The sequence below is a fragment of the Stegastes partitus genome, unplaced genomic scaffold (genome assembly GCF_000690725.1).
Source record: "Stegastes partitus isolate 25-593 unplaced genomic scaffold, Stegastes_partitus-1.0.2 Scaffold348, whole genome shotgun sequence".
Taxonomy (NCBI): domain Eukaryota; kingdom Metazoa; phylum Chordata; class Actinopteri; family Pomacentridae; genus Stegastes; species Stegastes partitus.
The window spans coordinates 525,467-533,325 of NW_007578079.1; positions in this window are offsets into that span (position 1 = coordinate 525,467).

Genomic DNA, 7,859 nt, shown 5'->3' on the forward strand with positions numbered 1-7,859 from the left:
GCAGAGGCTGGGGCAGAGAGGCTGGGGCAGAGAGGCTGGCGGGGTCATGACAGAGTCACCAGTTCTCAACACTGTGTTCATTGACTATAAGTCAGGACTAGGCGGTGTGTAGACATGGATGGATGGATGATCATAAGTCACTCAGGTTAACGTTCAACATTTATTCTGAATGTGAAGTGACAGGAAAACGGAAGCAAAGCTCTTTGGATCATTTATGTTGTTAAATGTTAACATGTTCATGTCAGTATGAACAAACTCTGTTCTGTGTGTTGAACACGTCATTAAACAGTAAAGATGAAGGAACATGCTGACAGGACTACGCTGTACCCTCACCCAGCTCAGATGATCAGTGTGCAGGCGGACTACCTGAACCGACGGTTCTGCTGATAACCGGCTGCCTGGAGCAGAGGAAGGGCTTCAACCCAACCACTGGATCTCTTTTCTTTTACTTACCAGCAAATCTGTCACAAATCTCAACGACCAGAACAGCAGCAGAAGAAAGATGTTCTGATCTTTTGAAATGAAAACACACATTAATCAATTAGACAGTGTTTCTAGACGCGCCAGCCTCGTCCATCCAAAGCCTCGTAGGCTGCCAGAGCGTCTTGGTGGATAATCCAGCAGGCCACGCTGCTGCATGAGGACATGCCACGCTCTTTTACTGCCCCCTGCCTTTCCCTGGCAGTTCATAAGAGATGAAGAGAAAAAAGTACAACAGGGACAGAAAGACGGAGATCCTGAGCCTCTGATGGGGACAACAGACGAACGCATGACGATAATAAAACGTTATGGGAACGTGTGGACGATTGTCTTGCCGTGGCTGTCAGGATCAGTGCAGACAGCTGAAGGAGAACACACGGTGGGTTTGTGGCCGGTCTCAGCTGTTGATTCTGGTGTTTTCCCCTAATTTCATATTTTATTTTATTTACTACTTTATGGTCCCAGACTAGATCTTCAGCATCGTTCTTTGGAGGCTCCCCTCATTGAAACAACATCATAAACCGTCCTGATAAACGGACTCAGAGTGAAGCTGCAGCCGACATCGTTCAGTCAAATCAACGTTTTTAGCCGTAACTCAGTTTGTTCTTCTAGTACAGTGATGTGATAGAAAAAGCAAAGTCCTGCTTGTTTACTGTCCATATTTATCTCACTGTGTTTTCTGACTGCCAGCACAAATAGGGGCAAAGCCTCCATCATGTAAGATATTTGATTTTAGCAGCATTAAATCATGAACTGTGGGAACAAACAGTGATTCTAACAGTCAGTAAACTGGTCAGAGTGGCAAACAGTCAGATCTCAGCATCCTGACAATGTTCAGACCAAATTCAGATTCAAAGCAAGAACACATCAGGAATTGAAAAAAATGAATGTTTCATGGAGATAATCTGACTTTAAGCGTTTGGTGAATGAAGGACATAATCTCCCAACAGACCACAAAGTCTTCCTCTGATAATCCCACTCTTCCTCATCCTCACCCTCCTGACTGTCCATCTTACCGACACAAAAACACACCAGCAGCTGTTTCCATCTGCCTCTGAAGACAGACAGAAAGTCTCACACTGAGTTGACAGAAGTGAGCCCTTTAGTTCCAGACAGTCCTCTTTCCTGCTCACACAACGTCCTAGCAGATGAATCGATGACCAGACCAGCTGGTATTTGATGAGTAAAAAAACTCCCAGCTGGACAGGAAGTGGCAGCGCTCAGTGCCTTGGTCATCATGGACTGGACTCCTGTTGACAAGGTGGGACGTCAGAAGAGTCAGAGGCCAGGTTAGAGTAAAACCCCTCAAACCAGCCACAGGCACAGAGGAGGGACGTTTTCACTGCTCTGGGATGGACAGGTCAGTGACTGTTCAGGTGGGATCATGGGTACTCACAGAGGACAGGAAGCTTCATCAGGAGCACCATAAGGCTCATGAACTGAATGTTCAGGCCTCCTGCTGGTGTCTCACATGCACCATCTCTTCTGTACCTGTAATGCAGCACAGTGTTAGAAATGTCTGAGCTCCAGAACTCCAATCAGTTTAATATTTCAATCAATACCTGAATATAACAATGACTGAACAACAGCTAGAAGACGAGCTAAACCTGTGGTCTGGGACCGCCCTACAGCCCATAATAGTCATTTAAAGGTGTGCAGATGCTGGACTTGAGGACGATGAGGGTTTAACTTCACCTCTGGAGGGGCATCAGAATAAACTCCCAGTGTTCTCACACCTGCAGGGGCGGACAGACACACTGCTGTGCCTTTTCTTTTTCCAGTTCAACGTTTCTGAAACTTAAACAAGTGACTTACTGTGTTGATGAATCAGTAAATAGTCTGAATGAAAGCTGTGGAGAGAATTCTGCACGGAGGAGAAAGTCGGCAGACATCAGTGATCACACACAGCACCATCAGCTGGTTTAAAGCTGCTTCGCTCTTCAGATGGTTGAAGAAGGAGATAAATAACACAAGCTGACAAACACCAGAGCTGTCCTGAATCCAGTGGACGCAGGTCGAGCTCAGCGGCTCTGAAGACGAGCCCATGTTCACTGATTGGATGCAGGACCAGCACAGCTTCTCCTTGAGAACTAAATCTACTTATGATTGTTTTTCTGTTTCTTTTTCATGCATTCCTTATCATTTTCTTTAATTCAGAATGACAATCTGGACGTCGTAATCCATCATGGATTTAACGATTTCCCCATACGCTCGGCTGCCCCTGCCAGGGCCAAATAATCATAATGATTTAGGACTTGGGCTGCGACTCGAGGGGGATAGAGAGGAAAGGGAGATGAAGGAGAAAGAAAAGAAACAGAGGAGTGAAAGAAAAGCCGCAAAAAGACCCTGTGAGAGAAGAAGTGGCCGAATGGCAGAGAACAGAGACATGGAGGCAGAGCAGAGGGGACGAGGCTGTCAACACCCAGAGCAGCAAGAAAACAAGGCTGTAATATTCATAAACACACACACACACACACACACACAGCCCACCCCTTCGGCCCTGATAGTATTAGAAAAATGAAAACGAAATCTTTAGATTAGAAAGATTGGAAAAATTGAATTATGGTGGTCGCACAGGGGCTGGATAGATGAGCGGGAGCCAAATCTTCATCTGGGCGAGGAGGGGGATGAAAATGATGAAAAATGAAATCGGGTCTGAACCTGCGGGGGGGGGAATAAGAAGTCAGGGTCATCACCTGTGGGCTTCGGCCAGCTTTTCTTTCAATCTCCAATCCAACAATCACTTTAAGCTCTGACCAGACCACAGAGGCAGAGAGCCGCCGACCTCACGTCGCCTCCAGCGCTCAGGGCCGGACTTCTGAAGACGCCGCCGCCGTTTAAACACATCAACATCTGTCTAACTGCTCCATACATAACTATCCACAAAGTCCGAAGCAGACGTGAAGAGCTGACATGAGGAGTTGAAAGAAAGAGAAAGGCAGCTGCTGACTGGATTCAGGGACGTGTTCTCTGGTCGATGCCTCCACTTTGCTGCTCACTGCCTCTGATTTCATTTTAAGCTTTGGACGATATGAAAGGAACCATCTCAAGACATCACGCTGATGGACTCTGGAAAGTTGTTTTTCTTCCCCTAATATTTTACATTTAACTGATAAAAATGAAAACTGCCTTAAAGTAAAACAAGAGTGACTGTGTTCAAACTCAACATGTGAACAGTCCTGCTGACTGCACAGCTGCATTTAAATGTCTGACAGGGTTTCTTTATTGTCGCTCCTCTACAAAAGAATGAAACAGAAACGTACCTACATGGAAGAATCAGGGAAAGTTCTCCATTTAAAAACAAGAAACTAGAGAATACATGGAGCAGTTACGCAATCAAAACTTTCTTTTGTGAAAGGGAATCATCTCCAAATGGTTCTTCTGAGTCCTCTTTATGAAAACTTCATGCCTGGAGGGAGGATCTGCAGGAGGACCTGCCCTCAGAGGAATGGGAGGAAGCTGAAGCACAAACAGAAACAACCAATACTGGGCTTCAGGTGCTGCCATACAGCTGGTTCATGAGGACATATGTGAGAGCAGAAAAACTCCAGAAACATAATGGAGCTATCCCAGAATGATGCTGCAGGTGTGGAGAGGAGAGGGGGGATGTCACAAAGCCCAGCAGGTGTGGGGTGAGATTCAACAAGCAGTGGAGATCATACGAGGTATCAAACCAGCTCTGGATCCTAAACTAAAGGTTTATATCCTGATGAGCATCACGTGCAGGAAAATCATCAGTGTCCTGGATCTGCGCTTCAAGAAGAGTCACAGCGCTCTGATGGAGGAAGACCAGAAACCAGAACTCATGACCTGGATGAAGGAAACGTCCACAACTCTGCCGATGGAGAATTCATCACATTAAAGGGCAGACTGGCATCCTTCCAAAACATCTGGGTCCTTTAATGCAGTCTCTGGGGAACGTGGTGACTGAGGAGGCATCACAGCCCCTCTGCTGTGTCCTCAACTCACTTCTTTTCTTTTATTTCTGGAATTCTTTATCCTGTGTCAACTGGATTTTTTGAAAATGAGAACTTTGCATAAACATGAGAAAACATTCAAGCTTTCCAGGTTGTGACAGAGAAACTTTTGTTGTTATTGTTTATTATTTTGTTTGTTTGTTTTTCTCTCTGAATCGATAGTGACTGTATTTACAGGTCATATATTCTGTTCTTCACTCAGACCTGGTATGCAAGTCAGGCTGATTTGAACACGAGACAATAATTCAGCTGACCTTGATACTCGTTTGTCTGTGAAGCAATGTGAAACTTCAACACAAATAGTGTCGGGAAAAAAAAAGAAAAATAAACTTTCCTTTGTATATTTGAGTTCTTTCATTCTCATGAGCAGGCTGCACCTATTTAAACAGTATATATAGTGACATTAAACGTTCATATCCAAGCTTGACTACACTTGAAACATCTACTAAACATTTACAAACGCTGCAGGTTTATTCATGCAATGAGCTGCTGCTGCCATCTGAGCTCAGGACCAATGTCTAGACAGAAAGATTCAGTCTGAGGCATCTCTTCAAAGCCATTTGTCTGAAGAATTCAGATTCAGTCCAGTAACAGAGATGAGCAGGAAGTTGGTCCCTCTGATCCAACATGTCCTGCTTGAACCAACCCAGTTTCCAAACCACCAGCGCCATCTAGCGGTGGAAATGGGTAATGCATCTACAAAGAAGTTCTCTGAGACGGACTAAATGTCTGCATTTCTGTGGTTGCACTCAGGAATCAGCTCAAATATTCACAGTAACATATATTGAAAGGAGCGTTGCTGTTCCTCAGGAAACATTTCTGTATTTAATAGTGAGAAATACGACCAACAAGTCGTTCGTCCATCAGATGGCGCCGTCTGTGCACAACTTAATCCTTCAGCACAGAGCTTTCCTGCAGACATCCCCACCGCTGTCCACTCCAGGGACCCAAAAACAACTACGGAGAATTAGAGGAAAGCAGTTTAGGATTGAAAGTGGATCCAGCAGCATCCTAAAAAATGACTGCCGGTATTTTAATATCAGTCTCTAAAGCCCATCTGATGTGAAATACTGACAGACCTTCTGCAGCTCCTGTGGCTTCATGTGGATTTTTAATCCTCTTTTCATCCATATCGTGTCTGTGACACTAAAGCATGTTGATTTTTTTAAAGACTTTAGTTTTCTTGTGGGACTGCAGGTGGCTCAGTGGTTAGCACCGTCGCCTCGCAGCTAGAAGGTCGCCGGTTGGCGTCCCGGTGAGGACACCCGGGATCTTCCTGCGTGGAGTCTCCATGTTCTCCCCGTGCAGCGTGGGTTCTCTCCGGGTTCTCCGGCTTCCTCCCACAGTCCAGAAACATGCTGAGGTTAATTGGTGATTGTAAATTGTCCGTAGGTGTGAATGTGAGTGTGCTTGGTTGTCTGTCTCTAAGTGTAGCCCTGTGATAGACTGGTTACCTGTCCAGGTGAACCTGCCTTCACCCTGAGTCAGCTGGGATAGACTCCGCCCCCCATGACCCTAGTAGGCCATAGACGAGCTCTCAGTGCCTCAAAATTGACTTCCGTTCCAGTATCGTGAGAAATACTTTTAATTGTGGTTTCTTCCAAAATAGTTGAACTTCTTCCACAAAAAGTTCCACCAGCGGGCTCCCTGCAGTTACTGAGTAATCGTATCATGAGTAATTCATGAAAAGCTGGACATTTTAGCCTCTAATAGCATCTTTCACTCCAGTTATCTCAGACAGTAATAAGGCCTTACACTTCAAACCTGACACGTATATAGACAATCCCAAAAATGTTCAATATGTGGAATATGAAGTGGATCGGAGCGCTGGTGAGGAAGAGAAATTATTTCAAAAACCTCTTCTATTGAAACAAGCACACAAGGGAACCTGATTCTTCACATCCAACATGTCGGATTAGATTTTATAAACAAAAATGAATCATGAAATGCTCCAAATAAGTTCCAAACATTCTTTAGTTGTTCAAGTTCAGACTCTTGGGTCCATTGTAGAGAAATATCAACAAAGCTAATAAGCAACACAACAATCAATAGCAGAGATGTGGTGATATGTGGAGCTACCGAGTCCTCTGTTCAAAACATTACTGGTGAAATAGTCTCACTGGGCATTTCCTTAGATATCAATGATCAAAAGTATTTATCAAGACAACAGCTCAGACTGCGTCTTTCACTGTCCACAATACAAGACTGACAAACCAGCTCAATGGGAACGATTTCAAATATCAATTACAAAAAATATTGATCCAGACAATTAATCATAAATATTTCTAATTTAGTATCATATCAAATATTAGTTACACATGTTACAGCTAGTCTTCAGGGGTTACTACAGTTCATTTACTTTGTCAATCGGTCAGTCAAAAACCAAAGAGATAACCGCTTTATATTCTCCTACGGTGTCAGTTCTTTATATCTAAACTGAATAATCAGCATCACTATCATCACTATCACCACGAACGTCCTCTTGGCTCACTGGTCTGGGATCAGTCTGACGGTTCTTGCACCCACATAACTCTGTACAATCCAGGTTTGTAGATTTACAGGAACACCGTTCTGTAGCACATTCTCCTGTTTTACACTCCAGCTAATGAGCTTCAGCAGCTCTCTAGGAGCCTGATCATGAGCCATCCAGCTGATGGAGAGCTGATTTTCATGGATTCTCCGGCCATGGCCTTCTGCTGATGGTGCACATTACATCAAACACTCACAGCAGAATGATCCTGCAGTAGCTGAAGCTTTGTAGAACAGAACCCTTTTATTTCCTTTTTCCATTGGATAGTGACAGGCCTGTTACTGTAGGCCTATCAGTCCTTACTGCAACATTTTGAATGAAATATGTTTTCGCAAAAGTACGCAAAAGTTTGTCTTGTGTGATTTGTTCAAACTGCCCTGATGGCAGCTCTAATAGAAGCAGATGACTATTAACTATAGAATCAGTAATTACTAGAACAGATGAATGTCTGGGATCAGCCTGTCCTACCATCCATCCCAGACGAGAAGAGGACTGATCAACACTGAATGGCTGCACCTGACATCTGAAGGAATGACCACTGACGTGCTTTGACCATATGAGCCTGAAGAACCAGAAACCAGACGAGCTGCTGTTTGTTCTGGGCCAGAGAGAGGCCAGCAGCAGGCGCGCACACACACACACACACACACACACACACACACACACACACACAGACTACAAAAACTAACTTCTTTTCACATATAGGAGTGTAGGCCTACTCACCAGTGCCGCCTGATTTCTGTTTTTCTCGTCTTTGCTTGGCAGAGAACAATTTGTTTGTAGCAGGACGGATGGCAGCTTCCGGTTCACTGTACTGGCTGTCCATCAAATCAGATCAGGTTTACTGTCATGTTGCTGGCGAACCTCTTCAG